At 48.0% G+C, this 20,668-nt stretch overlaps 1 protein-coding gene across 2 annotated transcripts in view; it reads left to right on the forward strand.

Annotated features, from left to right (window-relative positions):
• The window catches only part of LOC135897429 (zinc finger protein 64-like), a 73,225-nt gene that overhangs the window by 15,486 nt on the left and 37,071 nt on the right, over window positions 1-20,668 (forward strand). The window lies entirely within an intron of this gene.

Raw genomic sequence — 20,668 nt, forward strand, 5'->3', positions numbered from 1 at the left:
GGGGGGGGGGCCAAGAGCTGGCAGCCTGCCGACGGAGTGTAATGGGGTTGAGTGGGGAGGCGGCGTTAGGGCCGGAATGATTTTCCAGTGACCTTCAATCCAAAAAGCGCCTTTTGATAATAATGCGTGTTCGAAGAGGTCACCATCTGCTGCAATGAACATTTGGCATCTCATAAGCACATTTTCCGAGGCGTTTTTGATCATGGTATCAGGGATGGAGTTGCAGACTTGTCTTATTTTTTCTTTTAGGTTCTCTGATGTTGTGGTTGGTGTCCGGTGTACTTGACCCTTGACGGAGCCCCAGAGAAAGAAATCGAGGGGAGTTAAATCTGGCGACCGTGCCGGCCAAGCAATGGGCCCATGCCGTCCAATCCACTGCTGCGGGAATACTTCATGCAGCCGTTCGCAAGCTTTGCTGCTGCCGTGCGCGGGAGCACCATCATGCTGATACCAAATATCCTCGGTCCTAGCTAATGGAACTTCGCAAAAAAAAAAAAAAAACCTCAAGCGCCCCATCAAGGATGTACGTCGTTGACGTATATCTTTCGTCTGTAAGCGCGTTATAAAAAAACACGGCGCCAATGATAGTGCCACCGTAAATTCCACACCACACATTAACCGACCACTGATATTAGTGATGTCTTCAAAACCCAGTGAGGGTTTTCGTCGCTCTAATAGTGAGCGTTGTGAATGTTCACTTGGGCATTACGTGGGAAAGTAGCTTCATCGGTCCACAGTATTTTGCTGACATAGCCTGGATCTTCTTCTGTCTTGATTATAATCCAGTTTGCAAAGTCCTTTAGATTCTGGAAATCGCGGCGCTCCAACATCTGGTGCAGCTGCACATGGTAAGAATGAAGTTGCCTCTTCTTATGTACTCTACACACTGAATACTTTGACACTCCAGCTTCAGCACCCACATTACGAACACTTGCATATGGGTCTGAAGAAAACTTTGACAGAATATCTCTCTCCACGTCCTCGCCCAGGATTGAAGATTTATGTCGTTTCTTCGTGAAAGTCCCAGTCTGTCTCAGCGTTTCATATGCACGCACATTCGTCATTGAGCTCGGACGCGTACCTGGATGCCAGCGTTGAAATAGCTCAACTTCGCGTCTTCTATGTCCACTTGACGCACCTAAGAGGCAAAACATCTGCTCTTTCCTCATTGGAGTAAGCCATATCTTCTGCCCAACGTTGGCCAAAGCCAAATAGCGTTGCTGTGGAGAACACGCAGGGATGCAGGTGCCTGAGGAGCACTGGATATATTGCAGTTCGCTGGGATTGGTTCAAACGAGGTACTATCTGCGTCAAATGAAACGTGAACAGCGGAGCGCGTGGCCCAAGCATAAGTGAAGGTGTAGTCCGTGCCGTCCAAAAATCACAGTAAGTGTGATAAGGAGAGCCGACGGGGCCAGTGCGATGAGAGTCGTCGTCTGAAGAGAACATGCGTAATCTTCCTTGAATATAGCCAAGGTTTCTTTTTTTACCAGTAGGTAGTTTTGTCCCCGAGTGATTTATGAGCTGTTATTCAAGCCCTAAGGTTTGAAGTTGTTGCATCATCGTTCAATTTGAAAACTACTGCAAGGTCATTTGTGTACAAAAGCAAATTTGTAGCAGCCGTCATCGCCTTCCATCGTTCCCACGCGCTTCGCCATTTCCTTCTTTCAAGCAGAATCAAAATGCTGCTTTCGTCATTTCTTTTTCGTGGCCTTAGACGCTTTATCGCTTCGGCAACGCACGGCCAGCAGCATGCATTTGCACCGTCATGCGATAAGAGCCGCATGCCCAGATACCTACACCAGGCACAGCCCCCTGTCGCGGGCCAGTCTTGCTGCAGCCGACCTTGTTCATCCATCGCACGCTTGAGAGCAGCACAATAACAAATAAAACTTCGGCGTTCTAGAAGTTACAGCTTCAGTGATATTGTGAGCAAACAATAGGAAGAACTCGGACGCAATATTTCTTTGTAACTTGTTTGGGCAATAACTAGCGTATATGTAATACGTATCCTGTACAAAGTTGGGAGCCAGAGACCGCATTTTCTTAAGTTTCGACTGGTTGCACGGATGATCTCCTTTTGTTCTCGCAACTTGCCCGAATGTTCTTGCTCGAGTGCCCGGATAACGGCTCTGGCTTTTGACTCAAGGTCATTTGAAGGTCGCCGACGACGGGAGCTAAAGGCGTTGCATGCTTAAAACGTTTTCTGCTCGTGTACTTCTACTTCGTTGTCTGCACTGCCCCCTTTTGTCATCACAAGCTGTACATAAAAGAAACTAACGTTGATTGTAGATATAGAATCTGAATGCCCTTTTTCCCTACGCCATGAAGCAAGTGGCAAGAGAGAAAGAAGGAACGGAAGGGGGGCAAGAAAACTGCGTAGAATAGCCAAAGGTACTCATGATCGGCCACACCGCACGGATCAAGGGCTCAGTGCACGTAGATCTTTAATCCTGGCCATGTCGAGCGCACTTCGATGGGGGCGAAATGCGAAAACACCCGTGTACTTAGATTTAGGTGCATGTTAAAGAACACCAGGTGGTCGACATTTCCGGAGTTCTCCACTACGGTGTGCCTCATACTCGGAAAATGGTTTTGGCACGTAAAACCCCATTATTTTAATTTTAATTTCAAGTTATGTGGGACAACCTGTATATGGTAAAAGGATTTTTGTGGCATGTTTATAGTGCTTAACCTCTGGAAACAGAAACCAGCTGATTGGCAGGATCTCTTTGAATATAAGAAATGTGGGGTGTGAGCAGTTTAGGTTGCCTTGCGCAAGGACGGAGCACAAAGAAAAGATGATAGTGCGTTTTTAAGTTAGAGCGCACTGTCTATCTTCATGCTCGGTGTCTGGATCTGTTTCCACCAGCTCTTCTTTAGCAGTGACAATGCTCAGATAAGGAAAAAAGAGCTAAAATTTTGCTGTTACTACGCGTGGCCTCCGAGATTGCAACGGCGTGCTCCCGTACAATTTCTGGACGCCAAGCACTGTCCCTTGAAACTGAAAAAACCTGCTACTGTAGCTCAGTGGCTGTGAATCTCTGCTGCTGCTGAGCACCATAACGTAGGGACGAGTTCCGACTGAAGCGCAAAATTGCTCGTGTATTTAGATCTAGGGGCGCCGAAACAATCCAATACCTGCCGTAGTTGCTCAGTGGCTATGGTGTTGTGCTGCTGAGCACGAGGTCGCGGGATCGAATCCCGGCCACGGCGGCCGCATTTCGATGGAGGCGAAATGCGAAAGCATTCGTGTACATAGATTTAGGTGCACGTTAAAGAACCCCTGGTGGTCCAAATTTCCGGAGTCCTCCACTACGGCGTGCCTCATAATCAGAAAGTAGTTTTGGTACGTAAAACCTCATAATAAAAAAAGAAGGAACAATCCAAGGTGGTCAAAATTGGGCAAATTTGCACTACGGCTTCCCTCGATTATGACCTATTGTGATGAGGAAGCTTTGCACTGATCCACTTCCGTTCTGCAAGGCCGGCGTCTCGAAGTGGAGTGCCCGTTTTGTTTTTCTCCTTGCTTGCACAGTTATAATCCTGCCTGAAATACTGTTCTCGCACCTGTCTTGGCCGAACACGTATGCATCTTACCCTTCCCCACCCTCCATATACATGTAACTTGCCACGCTATTCTCCCTATATACAAACACTTCTGGAATATTTGACAGCGTTTGTCGGCATATGCTGACCATGGTTTGCCGAAAGGGCAATGGAAATAACAACGTTCAAAGGACCCGTCGAAAGATGTCACCTGTCCGCCTCATTATAGCGAGTTCGGGCATGCGAACATGTGTACGCATATTGGCGCCACTTAGAGCTGGCCTCACCTCCAGGATCGCGTGCGCGGCGTTTCACGTGTGTTCGCATCCAATTGTTGGGTTGATTGCCATGGATTGAGCATGCGCCTTATGAAACTTACCAACCATTGGATGACAGATCCGGTCATGAGACACCACACCATGCCAGTATATAGCCACGTGGAGCCGTACGACAGAAGTTCACACAGCTTCTATCGAATGAGCCACGGGAATAAGCAGACGGACGTCAGGGTTCTGATCGCTGGTTCTCCGGCGTGCAATAATCATACAAGGTGTTTCAGCGAACACATTCCAAAATCTTTAAAGGTTGCCTGTGGTAGACAACACAATTCTAGTTTATGAGCTGGTCTACTCGAAGAAACGGACATTACTTGCACAAAGAATTGAAATGCCTAATCGGCTCATTAAGGAAAATTTAGTAATTAACTTTTTATCTAATTTCCTTATGGCGTATTGCAGTTAACACATTCTAGCGGGTGCGCCTGCACGGCATATCCACTTGAAAATTGTGTGGTTGACACCATTTACGAGATAAGCGCCGTCAAGCTTGCGGTAAAAATGCACTGTCGTTCCACTTACTTTCTCAATAAAACTTCGTTTTATGCATTAAAGCACAAAAGTAACTGGAACGTCAACGTATTTCGCCGCAAAGTTCGGGAACAAATATCTTGAAACTGGTGTCATCCTGAGAATTCGTTCCAAGTGGATCCGCCTTGCGAACTCCCCGGCTAGAATTTGTAAACTGCAATTTAGGCAATAAGGTGAATAGTTAGAAACTTAATTGGTGAATTTTTGTTAATTAGTCGATTATGCATTCCAATTTTTTGTCCAAGTAATGTCCGCCTCTTCGAGTTGACCAGCTTATAGACTAGAATTGTGCTATCTGCCACAGGCAATTTTTAACTATTTTTGAATGTGTTCGCTGAAACATCTGGTATTGGGGGCAAGCTCCAACATTGGGAAAACTAGCGCCGCCGTCGGCGCGACGTGATATGGGGGATCACGTGGACACAGCAGCCGAGTCGGCTGCTTCGGATGGGCCGAAGCAAGCTGAAAACGAAAGTTTAAAGTCCCACCTGCGCTGCGGTTCTGATTAAGTGGGGAGTTTTCCTGCTTGACAACACTAGAAAGCACTATAATACGTAGTGGCTGCCTTTGAAGGCGTCCAACATGGTAGGCTACTGCTTGCTGCCGCAGTGCCGAACATACCCAACGGAGCCCGCCCAGTGTCAGCCTTCACACGTACCCGCGGGACAAGGAGCTGCGTGAAGCTTGGATCGCGTAACTTAGAACCGGCAAGCAGTCATCGGCTGCAACTCGGGTTACAGCAAGCACTTCCGCGAGGAAGATCTTCGCTGTGCCGTCGGGACTGCGATGTTCAGTGAGTAGCAGAGACGCTCGCCCGCGCGCGCTGCCCGGCTGACGTGATGAAGCTTTGATCTGTGAAATTGTGATAGATACTGGTAAGTTCACTGGTATGGAAAGAGAACGTTAAGAAGCACATAAAAAAAGGCATGGAATATGCTCATGTTTATGTTAGCACCAAACAATGAATGGACTGGGCTAGGAAAAGGAAGTAGCGGAAATTGTTCACTGAGAAGACCGATAAACATGAAGTGCTAGGCAGTTTGAGAAATAGTGATATTGAAACGTCCTAAAATTTAGAAAAAAAAAGAATTAAGATTGAATCGTCGCGTCGGCACGTATCACAAGTAGCCGTAGGCGTCGAAGTCCCTAGGTATTTTTTGAACAGCTCTGATTGCGTCCACGCAACATGGTTGCTTGCTCACGGCACGGTGCGAAAACGCGCTCGCAGGGAAAGCGCGCTCGCAGGGAAAGCCAATTATTGTGCGCCGACATGCATGTAGACCCGCAGTCGGTCGCTGCGAGCCCGTGCGATCGCTGCGAGCCCGTGCGATCGCTGCATTGAGGCTTCATTAGAGTTTTAGATTAGGGACCCCAAAGAAATAGCGTCAGTCACTGCGCATGCGCGAAACGCGAACTGCGTGTGGAATTTGCGTCGGGCACGATATTTCACTGATTTAGCGGGAGTCCAAAAGCTGCCCCGAAAGCTTTGCGTCAACAAAACATGGCGGCACTCATCGAAGCGACGGCTCAAACCTAGCACCAAACTGGCTCGATTCGTGGTAACGCGTGAAGTTCGTGAGCTAGGAGAAATGACTGCGGTTGCCGCTTCCTCCCAACTAACGTGTGTAATGAAGATTGATTCGTTACACGCCGCCGATTCCAGATTTGATTGTCGGTTTCATGGCTCGTAGGCCTAACACGGCTTAACGTGGCTGGTGCACCCTTAAGCAAAATTACACCCTTTGGGTCGTATCTTTCCACACAACAGTAATCGTCATCTGTCTTGTCCGCATTTCCTTTCTTTAACGCTGCGAGCCCGGTACTTCCAAGTCGTGAACGGCATGCGTGTTACCAGCATGACAGAGCATTCTCGACAAGACAGTAACGAGCGCAGCGTTTTCAAGAAAGGAAACGCAAGCAAGACGGATGGCGATTATCGTTCACTCTAAGAACAGTTTACACCCTTTGGCTTGCCCCTTCTGCCACACAAAAATAATCGTCATCTGCCTTGATGCGTTTCCTTTCTTTATCGCTGCGAGCTCGGAACTTTCCAGTAACGAACGGCACGCGCGTTATCAGCAGAACAGTTTACACCCTTTGGAGTGCCTCTTCTGATAACGCGCGTGCCGTTCGTCACTGGAAAGTTCCGGGCTTGCAGCGATAAAGAAAGGAAACGCATCAAGGGAGATGACGATTATTTTTGTGTGGCAGAAGGGGCAAGCCAAAGGGTGTAAACTGTTCTTAGAGTGTTGAGTGGCAGGATACGACCCAAAGGGTGTACACTTGTTTGAGTGTGGAGGCACCTTAAGTTCACTCAAAACTAAATGCAACAAATTGCTTCCTGGTTATAAAATAACCTCTAAATTGTAATTAAATGCAAAAACATGAAAATCTCTTTTTTTCTCTTTTTATCATAAAATGGTAATTTTATTTAAATATTTATACTACCTTTTCTTTGACGCCATAGTGGCGGTGCAAGCACAAGATGCGGTCCGCAAATGCAAAGCCCACTCCTGCGTGCCCCAACGCTAACATCCGCAAAGCTCTTTGGGGATGGGGGAATAGGGGCCCCAAACTTTTGGGGCCCCTATTCTAAAACTCTGTTCTGTTATGCACCACTTGGTTATACAGACAGCCCACTATAAGAAAATATTTCACACAGTTTGCTCTCAGCGATTGCCCACCTTTCATGCAAGAAAGCGGTTTGGGGAATACATCGTGTCTACCGCGCACGGTGAGTGTTCACTGTATGTATTTGGTAAAGAGATAGCATCTGGAATCCATTCTGTGCTTTCTGTTTGCCCAAGATTATTATTCTGACAGTAAAGAACGTCTGTCGGTTTGAGAGTACTTACAGAAATGTTCAGGAGGGCTCCCGCATGGTTTTTATTGAGCACTGACAGCAAAACCTACGAGTAGTGCACTGCATTATCCCTCATACGAAGTGTAAACGAAGTGCTTCCGACTAATGGCAACTCTGTAAGTCCTCACCGCCAATAGTAAGCAGAAAGTGAAAGGACAGATCATAATTTCAATTCTTCTGGTCCATTTCGTGTACGTCTGTATTAGTATAACAGCTTGGCGAGTTCGTTAAGATTATTTTAATTAGAGCGCAAGAAAGGACATAAAAGACAAGCAGATTATAGGACACACATGCAGTACAATCCACGAGTCTCATTCATCACTTTCCTGATGGGGGGGGGGAAGTCCCCTCTTATGTGGGACGATTTCGCTCAAGCTGCGGGATGGGGTGCAGCGCAACGTCGCAGTATGTGGGCCAACAGGTGCTCGAAAGTGGCTGCATTTTGATGCGTTTCCCAGGCGTTAGCAGCAAATCTGCATGCACCATGACATACTAAGCAGTGACATACTAAGCAGTGACACAACTGGGTAAGACGTTGATGATTTGAGTTAGCATAATTTACACTGGATCTGCCGCCCACCTTTACATGAGTCATGTTTAGTGTGTAGCATCAGTTTTGGCATTCGGAACAACCGACTTCCATAAACCGTAACTACAAGGTGGAATTTGGTGCTTGTTAAAAAAAATTATGCGGTTTAACGATGCTGAACTGCACTGTGGGTTATAAAGGACGTCGTAGTGCAGTGCACCGGATTACTTTTGACCACCTTGGTGTTCCTTAGCATGCACACTAGGAGGACGCGCTTCTGCGGTACGAAGCACTTCTCTGCACGACTTCCTCGAGCAGTCAGGCCTCACCACCCTGGTTCGCGGCCTAACAGTGTGGGTGTATGGGACCGGGTGACTAACTTTCTTGGGGAAGTCGCTTCTCAAGCGAACTATACATCACTTTTACCTAGTTGCTCTGTTGTACATATGTAAATAGTCATATTTTTACTATAGTGTCTCTTCTTCCCCTTTTCTCCATCCACAGTCTCGATCGTTGGTGTCACTGTGGTGCTTTGCGTGCAAAGCTAGACTGCAGTCTTCGTTTGCCTATTTTATCCTTATTCTCCCTCCCTCTCTGTAGACAAGAAGGGCATCCATTGAATTAAAATTTTACTTACTCACTCACTTGCACTCCAGACCATGCGCCTACTGCGATTGATAATCGAACCCGTGACCTTGTGCTCAACAGCACAACACCATAGCCACTTGGGCACTGCGTCAGGTGGAGTGTGTGTATGCAAGGTCTGCATTATCATTATGTGCTCTTTAAAGGTTAGAGACCTATATTTTCAAGAAGGTAATGATGGCCGACGCTTCAATGTCTTTTTTTTGAAGCACTGAAGTGGTTTCAAGAAATAAAATTTGTATGGCAAAGTTTGGCACCCCGCTTTCTTACAGGTCGTTGCACTTTCTAGCCGCTCTAGTCGGGAAGTATGCTCACAGCTTAATTATTCATCTTTTTTACCTATAGTCACTCATATTATCACAATTAAAGTCTTGGTGGCTCGCGCCTTTGCTTTAGGCGTGCGTTACATAGAGAAAAACACATAACACGACGTGTAAATTTATATAGGGGGAGGGGAGGCGGGTTATATTCCTGCCAACTTGGTTCAGAAGCAAGCTGTTGTACTATGCCATTATAATATTTGAACGCCTGGATCACCGCACTGAAGGTGAAACCAGCTGGAATATCATGTGGCTGTGTTCCAGATTAGGACCACTTCGTCTTTACCGCTACCTCCGAATTGCTCTCCTGTAGGAAGTGGCTTCTGTGCCATCGCGCTCCCTCTGGACTGGGCGACAAGCCAGAGGAAGTCCAGGTGGACGCGCTTGTTTACTTGATTGTCTCGTAAGCGGAAGTATTAAATACCTTCAGACTCGATGAGGAACAGAAGAAAAGACATGCTTTAGACAACCACTTCATTACACGGTGGAACGTCGTCTTTGAACAAGCCAAGTTCAACAAATGCGAGCAACAAGACAGCGAAATCACAGAACTACAGCGCTTTATGCACTGGCAGAGGATTCTACCTGCTTCTGCAGCACCCTTCGCGAGGAAATCATCCACGATTGACTTACCGTTGTACTTGGGGAGCAAAGCATGTCTGGAGCACTGCAGTTCAACTCAAGCCTCGACCTCAGGACGCTTTCGACACGCCATTTTGCACTGAAAGCGCAATCCCTCGAAACCCTATGTAAAGAGAACTGGCAGGCCTCAGAATGGCTCTAAATAATTTCCTACAAGTAGAACAGAAACTTGGCCGAGTTGGTACATATTTTTCTTCTACATTTCAAAACTCACTGTCTACAAGGCCATGGCTGTCTGTGTGTTTACTTCCTTTGTGACCTTGTCGATCGTGCGCGCTGAAATCTACAAGAAATTGAATTTAATTGCTGTTAGTATATAAGTGGCTTAATTCCTTCGGTGCAGTTTCAGTTTTGGTGCAGAGGAGATGAATGCGCATGACTTTTGACCCCTTTTGGCTGTAGCTTTAGCAGTCGATCGTTTTGCCTTGCTGCTCGGCCTCGCTGGCGTGGTTGCTCTGGAGCGCTTGCTGCTGATTTCGATTCATACTTTTCGATCTTTTAATGTTTTTCATATGAGCATTTCTCATGTTCAATACAATTGATTGACATATCACAGATTTGTCTTTTTGAGCGCGCATATGTAGTAACCATGTCACTCTGGCATCAAGGAAGGGCGAAACGTACGGAGCAAACCACACCAATTTGCACTTATTTGGTGTGTGAAATAACTGGGAAGCGCCAGTGTGTAATGTGTAAGTGACCGGACCCCTTCAACAAGACAGGAAGGGTATTCTACAGGCTGTTGCTGCCAATTTCGATAGCTGGTGTTGGTGTTTTGTGGTCTTCGTTGAGCTAGCAACGAGAGAAACAATCTGATGGAATAAGTATACCATTTAGAGAGAACGGTTTTCTCGAGAAAGCGTCTATATGCAATCATGGACATTTGAACTGAGCAGTTGTTTGCATGGTGTGCATAGCAAATTCATGTTTAAGAAATGTAGAGCATACCGCTCCTTGTTTGCCTTACAAAGGATGCAAACAATTCTTCGAAAGCAGGCGATGCATCAGCTTGCTTAATAATACGTACAACTTTTGCTTATCTGTACGATTTCATACCACTAAGCGCCGCTGCCTTGATTTGGCACTGTTAAAGGGACTAACAACTGGCCAGAATGCGTTGTGAGATGTTGATGGAAAAGAAATGACCATGATTGATAATGGTAGAATTGAGCAGGCTGTTCGCGATTCAAGTGGGAATTAGTTTTTAATTGGCAAAGAGTCTCAAAAACCGGTAAGTGGCACGAACTGGCGGCGAAGCAGATGTATTATATGAGATCAATGTGTGTAAGTCGGCTTTTATTAAGTACCGCATACTTATTGCTCAAAATTGCAGGTCGTGTTTTATTAGGCCTTTACACTTTATTCTATGCATATTATGAACTAAATGAGTCCACGCTAATGAGCAGTGCTTGTGCGTCTCTCATTGTATGGCCGCGCACATGATTGCTTTGTATGCGCTCGAGATTCTGAGCCCGCATGCCAGCAAAAAGAATTTATTCCAGCTCGCTCAGGTCCTCGAGAGACGACATGCTTCAGAAATCAAAAGTGCACGCGTGCCTAAGGTAAGAGGCTGAACCCTGTATCACGTGTAAAAGCGTCGTTTCACTTTAGAGAACTTGGATTGGCTAAAGAACACCCTTGACTTGTTAATGACCAAAGCAGTTGGACAGGAAACTACAAAAGCAAGTAGCTAAAGTAATTTAACACTTCGAAAAACATGAATTGCAGACAGACGACCTACGACCGCGCTTGTCATCTGCCTCGCTATCGTGCTCCCTGTGTCACTGTTTCCAGCATGCTTCCAGTAGACTGCATCCTCACTGCAGGTCGAAAAATTCTGATAAAAAATATTTCACGGCGTTTTCCACATTATCACTGCATGATTCAACACTCTGACCAGTAAGCTTTGAGTTGCACTAAAAAAAAAAAGGGGGTGCAATAAAATTTGTTGTCAGTCACAGGGACTTCCAGCAGCACTAAATGTGCCTACCCTTCATGTCCCATGCATTCTGGCATTTGGGAACGGCGGCAGGCTGGCTTCTTAAATATTATAACAAGCTAACACATATAGCGTAGTAATAAATTTTTCTTGAGTTTCCCTCAGAACCCATGTATTTAAAATATTGTTGTAACAAAGCAAACATTTTAGGATAATTCATACCATGCACTTTTACGTAGTTTGTGATGATTTCCCAATAATTTCTCGCTACTTAGGCCAAATTCTGATGGCACGCTATGCTGCTGGTAACTCCCGTGAGCAGTCTCCCATCTGACAATGCTCCTGAACGATTCAACTCGCTTGTTGCCTCACGAGACACTACCATGACTATAGCATTGGTGTTGATTCACGCACTCTCCTGCACTTTGTGCACTGCGCCTTGTGATGCTGCGCACTTGCCGAAATGAAACGAGAATGGACAGGTGCAGACTATATATATATATATATATATATTCACATCCTGTAACCTTATCATGATTCATTTTATAGTGCTGCTCTTAGGAGCTCATTCCTACAGTGAGTGTTGTCATCAGGGTCCCTCGTAACAGAGCGAACAAGCACAGCGAAGGATGAAAAAGTTAATGTGGAGCTCGACGGGGGATGAAACACAAGCGAAGAGAGCGCAAGGAGGAGGGTGCAGTGGAACAGTGAGGTCGAAAGCGAAGGAAGACGGTAAGGCAATAGCGCGAGAAGAAAAGCGTAGTGTCATGCAAGACTGGCTCTGTGGCAACGATGGCTACGAGATGGCACCAGAGTAGCGCGCATTGTCTGTTCACCGATGACGGCACTGATACCATATGTGGAAACAAAGCGCTGCATGAGCGGAGGTCTGTCTACGGTGGCTGCTGTGAATCGCGCCCATGTGTCACCTACGCGCTGCTCCTCGCAATTTCCCGATTAGCAAGGCAGTCGCACCACATGACAGGTCGTCTGTGCAGCCAATATGTTGCTAAATGAACACCTATAGAGCTGCATTCAAATTTTTCGTGGGGAAGTATCGTAGTCGTAGGTGAACTTTTTCCCCATTCTTCTCGCCCTTTGTCATTCACTCACATAAAACCGTGCTGCGGTGATCACCAAAAGAAGCCACTCGGCATGATGATTGATAGGAACGGTAAATGAAATATATAATTACACAATATGACCTCTACTTTATGTTCCCAGCAATCACAAGGCTTATGAGAGTATTGTGAATGTGTCGACAGAGCACTGCAGCCACTGCAGCCTCTTATTTCATGCAACACTCGTTGCTGAATGCAAGCGTGAAGAAATGTTCTTGATGTTGTTGCTAAGTGCCTGCTCGCATATAGCAATGAGAATTGTACAAAATCAAGGTATAGATGATATAACAATTCTATTTCAGTTCTTTTCATTTTTGTGCTTCTTCAGCGGTCGGCCGGTCGTGTGCGGTGGCTGACTAAAGAAACAAAAAATAAAAGAATTAAGAAAATAATTCTTATGTGCTAGTGACTTTTAGGCCATCATCATCATCATATTCACATCATACCCGCCCAGTAGCTTGTAGCAGTAATCCATTGGCACTCTCGCGAAACGCTGGTGCAACCTGTTGCATCACTACAACTGCGAAATCTGATTAGTGTTGACAGCTGCATGCACGGGTGCTAAGTCCACTTTCCATCTCACAATGGCACCTCGCTGACGAATGCGGGACAGAAAGAAATGCGCAGAAATATCAACAATGATTGTCATTGTAAGTGAAAAGCTGAACACTTCAAGAAAGCTATTCAATTTATTAAAGGAATGGTACACATGACGACATGTATTTGCTGAAGTGAGAACATTTCTGTAGCATTTCTTGTTTCATTGCTTAATTCACTGGTGAACAGAGCTGTTAAAATGCATATTTCTAGCGGTAGTATAGGTGGGCAGCACGTGCGTCTCAAAGAGCTTTGACAGTTGGCACTCGGCAACAAATATGCCCTTTGTTTTGGTGCCTTTCTTCCAACCTCCGACCACCAACTTCCGACTGCCAGCCACCGATCATGAACACGGGTGAAAAGACCAAAGAAGGCTATTTGATTTTAAAGCATTTGCTATCCATCAGTGGTGCACTATGGGCTCTTGCATTAGCTTCCGCTTACCTAGTGGTAACTCACCCTCTGTATGGCAGGCAGTATTGGCCGGGAGGGCAGACAACCATTATAACAAAGTAATGAATATAATGAAGTAAGGTTGGCAGAGCCACACCACATTGCTGGTTCCAGAACCACCACTTGGCCCCTGGTCTCAGCTGTGGTTCCACATTCCATGGAATTACTGGGGCACATCCTGCAGCAGCAACCAAAGCACTACCAGCATGCAGCTGCAACAGTAATTGGGCCCCTCAATACCTGTGGTTGACCAGCAGCCTCTTCTGCAGCAGGAGGGTCCGCTGTGTCTCAGCATGGAGGTGGTGGTGACAAGCTTTCTAAGAAGTGTCACAGAATAGAGCCTGTTACGCTGGCACAGCTGCAGGAAGTGGTGTGCTTTTTCACCAGGACACACTACCCAATCATATTCACCCACAAGGAGCCCACTATGAGGATCAGACTGACCAAGTTGCATAATAGGGTTCCAGAAATGCCAAGACAGGTATAAGCACAAAAATATGTCCACACGTGACCTGCTGGCCCAGGGCGCTGCTCTCTTTTGATGGTCTGCTACTCTTCGGCTCTGTGGGCACACCTTCAGCTTGGACTTAGGATCCAAATCTGAGCTGGCTATCGTGTGTGCTGCAAACTCCTGCAGTCAATGCATAATGACTGGGCTTGCATTCTCAAATTCGATAGTGTAAGACTCTTCTTTTCTATCTCCATGGGGTGAAGTAGCGGAAGCAAATTATTATCGTAGGTCAATTGAACTGCAATCTATGATTGGATGAACAGCACAGAAGGCAGGTCTCATCCTTGTCTGCCTGTGTGTGTGTTGTCTTCATCCTTGTAGAAGTACTGGAAGGTAGGCGAGCTGGTGCAGACTGCCGATTCAGATGGGCACCCCTGTACAACGGGGAGAAAAAGAAGAGCAATAAACAGTGCATGTCCTGTTTCTTGTTCTTGCTTTTGTCCCAATTGTGTCAGTGTTCATGTGAGTCATCTCTACCTTTGCTTTTCATTTGCACTATTCACTCATGGCTATCATCAGCTTAAATTCATTGCGGAATAAATTTCTCTCCGAGATTCTTAATATTAAATATCTGGAATTTCTTTGCCTATCTATGCCCACTTTGCTGAATTTGAGTTTCTGGCCTCTATGCGATGCTAGTGTCCTATATATGGTGCCAAAATGCTTCCTGATGTAAAGTCGCTTTTATTCTGATATGGGAATGTTAACTGGGTTGGTAAACAATACCACTTGATGACGCTCCGGCTCCTATGGTGACCATGATGATGATGATGATGATGCCAATGCTTAATTTTTGTGAAAAAATTGAGGGCATAAATGAAAATGTGCGTGCTTGACAGTAACTAAATGAGAATGTTTTCTTTTATGTAAAAAAACATTGTTTTAGTGGATGCCTTACCCTGCTCTTTGTTGTTCCTAGCATGTTGGAAGCCTTGCCAACATGTCACTTTTAAGTCCTCACATGTGAAGCTCGAGTGCGAGAATGGCACCTTTCCACAGCGATAGCTCCAGTAGGCTCTTGAGCCATTTTAATTTGTCTCAATACCATTGAAAATTTCATTTTCATTGTCCCATTATTATGCTTTTACCTTTCTTTTTTTAAGAAAGCATTGGAGGGTCTTGGCGCTCTTTGGTCATACCTGCCGTTATTAAAAAATCCGTATGTCATCAGTTTGATTTGTGAGTAACAAAGATTCTGGAGTAATTATGTTAGTGTGTGTTGGTCCTTCAATCGGCACACATGATTTTATTTACAGCCGATGATGACTACTCACTACGCGTTGGTAAAGGCAGAGACTCACCTGCATGAACTACCAATGAGCAGTGCGTGGGTACTCTCGGGCAGTGCACTAGGCGGGGTGATTGGGTTGATCTGAAAGCGCTTACTGGAAGAGGCTGAGATATTGTTGAGATGGTTAGAAACAAAGTGAATGGAGGAAGATTACAAGTGGCAGGTGTGCAATGTTGCCTAAGCTTTTGCCTTCAGTGGTTTGAAGCTGGGTGAAGCTCTGAAATTTATTATTATTATTATATTAATTACAAGTTAGAAGGCTGTTTTGTCATAGGGGGAAACTTGTAAATACATCTGGTAGCTTCCAAACTTTTGTTTTATTGGTATTATCTCCTGACATCTATAATTTTCTGACTTGCGATACAAAGTCCTGACTGCCACTTTGTTACTACTACAAAGTAGCATGAGTGGTGATTTCAGTGATAGTGAAAATTGAAACTTTTGTGCATTCATTGTAAGGGCTTGGAAGCACGCAGCAGATATGTCCCCGCTTTTGCACTCGACTTTCCACCCACTACGAAGATGGATGGAAAGTGGTCATCTGTGGCTCAATCTAGAGCCTTGCACCACAGTCGCAGGGCCGTGGACATCGCTGTAGTGAACTAGGGCAGAAAGTCTCATTGCCGACACAGCACTGAAGTGAGCGGCAGCAGGTGGCAACCAGAGCCTGTGCCAACATTGGACGCACTCCAACCATCAGTGGCACGATAGTGTAGCGGCAGCAGCATCGGCGTCGCACGAGAGTTGACGCGGACGCTCGCGTCTACACGAGGCTCGAGCGGCTGGCGCGTTCCGGCGCGGGCTAGCGTTCCGAAGATCATTAAAAAGAATGCTACGCTAAGCGACGGAGTGTCGGTTCTTCCTCTCCTGCGAGAGCCTGATACTTTGACGGTCTACGTGGTCGCTCGTCGCCACAGATTGGTGAACCCGGACGTGATATTGCCATACGCTCCTGTGGTAGAGACGACCATGGACCAGACCGACGCTACGAGAGCTCAAGGCCAGAACCCTTCCGAGGAACGCGGTGAGCCCTCCTGTTCCGCCATCGCTGTCCGCCTCCCACAGTACTGGGACCAGCATCCTTCGGCGTGGTTTCTTCAGGCCGAAGCGCAATTTCAAGTCGCTGGTATCCGCTCTCAAGCCTCGAAGTTCCATTACGCCGTCGCAGCGCTCTCGCCCGCCGCCATTGACGAGGTAGCAGATTTGTTGAACTCCCCATTGTCTGCCGCCGCCTATGACGATCTCAAGGCAGCACTGCTACAGCGCACAGCAGCTTCACAGCGTTCTCGCATCCAGCAGCTTCTGTCCGCTGAAGAACTCGGCGACCGACGCCCTAGTCAACTTCTTCGCCGAATGAGCCAGCTGCTCGGAAACAACGCGAGATCCATCGACGACACGCTGTTGCGCGAACTGTTTTTGCAACGACTCCCGGCTAACGTGCAGATGGTCCTGGCGACAGCCTCTACCATGGACCTTACCGGACTTGCCGCTTTGGCCGACAAAGTCATGGAAGTAGCCACCCCAACCATCGCAGCCACGTCACCGTCTCCGGGTGACAATACAACCGCTCTGCAAACTCTTCCCTGCTCTTCTGCGGTGCAATCTCCGCTCGACTCCTTGTGTGAGCGCCTGGAACGCATCTTCTGTGGACCGGAGCATCGCCGCACGTCACGTCGCCCACGCAGCCGTAGTTCCAGCAGATCAAGACGCACGGGCACCCAAAATGAAACCTCAACTACAACGCCTGGCGTTTGCTACTACCACCGCCGTTTTGGAAACGACGCTCGTCACTGTCGGCGTCCCTGCGCATGGCAGGGAAACAGGCCGGCCGACCTCTAACGGCGACGAGTGGTCCGGCCCAGCACACAAGTCGCCTTTTCTACGTGACAGACAGAGTTACGGGACAACGATTCTTGGTCGACACAGGTGCTGACGTCAGCATTCTACCCGCCCAGCGCTCCGACCGAAAAGCGACTCCTGTGTCGTTTTTGCAAGCCGTCAACGGCACCAGGATTCCAGTTTTCTCGTCACGCTCCGTCATGCTAAACATTGGCCTTCGACGAGCGTTCCGCTGGATTTTCCTGGTTGCAGACGTCCGTCATGCAGTCATTGGAGCAGACTTCTTGCATAACTACGGACTCCTTGTCGACATCCAACGACGCCGTCTCATCGACTCCGTGACCCAGCTATCCGTTCCCGGCGTCCCATCATCAGGCACATCGCCCATAGCGCCTATTTCTGCCATGTTGGACGAACCTTTCGCCGCACTCCTACGCGAGTTTCCCACTTTGACGCGCCTACCGGACTGGACGCAACCGGTGCAACATGACGTGTGCCATCACATCGTCACCTCCGGCCCACCGGTCTACTTCCGATCTCGGCGTTTGTCCCCGGAGAAACTCAAGATCGCTCGCGCGGAGTTCGAACACATGCTGCAACTTGGCATCATCCGCCCTTCTTCCAGTAACTGGGCATCACCACTTCACATGGTGCCTAAGAAGACGGGCGACTGGCGCCCCTGCGGCGATTACCGGGCACTAAACAACGTCACAGTTCCTGATCGCTACCCTCTACCGAACATTCAGGACTTCACGGTAGCGTTACACGGTGCGACGATCTTTTCTAAGATCGATCTCGTTCGCGCCTACCATCAACTACCGGTCGCTGAAGAAGACATTCCCAAGACCGCCATCACCACACCCTTCGGTCTTTTCGAATTTCTCCGCATGCCTTTCGGTTTACGGAACGCGGGCCAATCTTTTCAGCGCTTCATCGATTCCGTCACCCGAGGTTTGCCTTTCGTTTTTGCATACATTGACGACCTCCTCGTGGCAAGCTCTTCGGCCGAAGAACATCTTCACCACTTGCGGTTGTTGTTTTCACGCCTTGCCAGTAAAGGAATTGTCATCAACGCCGCCAAGAGTGAATTCGGTCAAACCGAACTCGAGTTCCTCGGTCATATCGTCGACGCTAACGGCATTCGACCTCTGCCGTCCAAGATTCGCGTCATCGAAAACTTTCCCCGACCGACCACACTCACCAAGCTTCGCCAATTTCTCGGATTTGTCAATTTCTACCGCCGATTCATTCCCGAGCGCGCACGACTTATGGCTCCGCTAGACGCTCTCCTGGTAAACAAACGCAAACAAGTGCTTCAGTGGACTGAAGAGGCCACCGACGCTTTTACAAGAGTCAAGTCTGCCCTCGCCGACGCCACGCTGCTTAGACACCCAAAGCCAGACGCCCCTACTGCCATCATGACCGACGCTTCAAATACCGCCGTTGGTGCCGTTCTGCAGCAATTCATCGACAATGAGTGGCATCCACTCGCTTTTTTCTCCAAGAAACTGAAGCCTGCGCAGTCCCGCTACAGCGTTTTCGGCCGTGAATTACTCGCTGTTTACCTGGCTATCAAGCATTTTCGCCATTTCCTCGAAGGCCGTGCATTCACTGTCTTGACTGACCACAAGCCCCTTGTGCACGCAACGAATCGTTCGGCGTCCTGTTACTCGCCCCGCGAGATTCGACAGCTTTCCTACATCTCCGAGTTTACAACAACGTTCCGCCACATCAAGGGCACCGACAACATTCCAGCTGACGTTCTGAGTCGTGTCAATGTCGTTTCCACGTTGACATCGGAACCTTTCATCATCGAGGCCGACTTACTCGCCAGTCAACAGCGTGACGACACTGAACTTCGTACACTCCGGAATTCGCCAACGTCCCTGCAATTGGAAGACGTCGTTGTGACCCCAGATGATACGTCCATCGTCTGCGACACTTCTAACGACACACCCAGACCATACATTCCGGCATCCCTTCGCAGACGTCTATTCGAAACCGTGCACAACCTGTCGCACCCTGGCATACGCGCGACACAGAAGCTTCTTTCCAGTCGTTTCGTTTGGCCTCGGCTAAACGCGCAAGTTCGCGATTGGGTTCGCTGCTGTTTGTCGTGTCAACGTTCGAAGATCCAGCGTCACCCCATTCCGCCTGCCAAGTCTTTTCTTCCACCGGATGCTCGTTTTGACACCGTACACCTGGACCTCGTCGGCCCTCTTCCACCTTCGAAAGGATACTGCTACATACTGACATGCATCGACCGTTACACACGGTGGCCAGAAGCTACACCTATATCTGATATCTCAGCGCCCACTGTTGCAGCAGCGTTCGTGTCTACGTGGATAGCAAGGTTCGGCTGCCCATCCACAATAATCACAGATCGCGGTCGACAGTTTGACTCAGCGCTCTTCAACGAGCTACTCAAACTACTCGGAACGACACGTTTTCGCACAACTGCTTACCACCCGCAGTCCAACGGACTAGTTGAACGTTTTCACCGGCACCTCAAGGCCTCCCTTATGGCACATGAATCACCGGAGAAGTGGGTCCTACATTTACCCCTCGTCTTACTTGGCATCAGAGTCGCACTCAAGAGCGACCTAGGTTGCTCCTGTGCTGAGCTAGTTTACGGCACTCACCTACGCCTTCCGTGCGATTTCTTTGTCGCCACCCCCAAAACGCCTATGCCATCACCTGCCGAATACGTCGCCGACCTGCAAGCCTTCTTCAGCCAGATGCGCCCCGTGCCTACACGTTCACAAGAAGCAAGGTCCCCGTACGTTTCTCCCGCACTCAGCTCTGCTACCCACGTTTTCGTGCGTAACTGTGCCGTGCGGAAGCCTCTACAACCACACTACTCCGGGCCATATTGTGTTCTAGAGCGTCGTCCGACGACGTTTGTTGTCAATGTCAACGGCCGATCAGACACAATTGCCCTGGAACGTCTCAAACCCGCCTACATCGAAGCACCCGCGCCCTCAGCCCCACCAGTATGCGACGCGGCTCTGCTGCATCCTTCGCCGCCGCCAGCGAACGTGACACCGAAGACCAACGCCAAGACCCGCCGCGTCACGTGGACTTTCCATCGTTCGTCGAACTTTCCTCCTCTCTAGGGGGGGAGCCCTCTGTAGCGGCAGCAGCATCGGCGTCGCACGAGAGTTGACGCGGACGCTCGCGTCTACACGAGGCTCGAGCGGCTGGCGCGTTCCGGCGCGGGCTAGCGTTCCGAAGATCATTAAAAAGAATGCTACGCTAAGCGACGGAGTGTCGGTTCTTCCTCTCCTGCGAGAGCCTGATACTTTGACGGTCTACGTGGTCGCACGTCGCCACAATAGAAACTTTGAAGTATATATCAAAACTCTGAGTAACTTGAGCCAGCCAGTGATTACGTTGTTTACTATTGGGTCTTTAAAGCAGTTCATTTTCCTGTAAAATCGTAAATATTAGTTCTCTCTCCGCCTAAGGCCAATATTTCACTTGTGCGGCTAGCATATTTTTTC

Source organism: Dermacentor albipictus, chromosome 1, assembly GCF_038994185.2.
Source record: "Dermacentor albipictus isolate Rhodes 1998 colony chromosome 1, USDA_Dalb.pri_finalv2, whole genome shotgun sequence".
NCBI classification, from domain to species: domain Eukaryota; kingdom Metazoa; phylum Arthropoda; class Arachnida; order Ixodida; family Ixodidae; genus Dermacentor; species Dermacentor albipictus.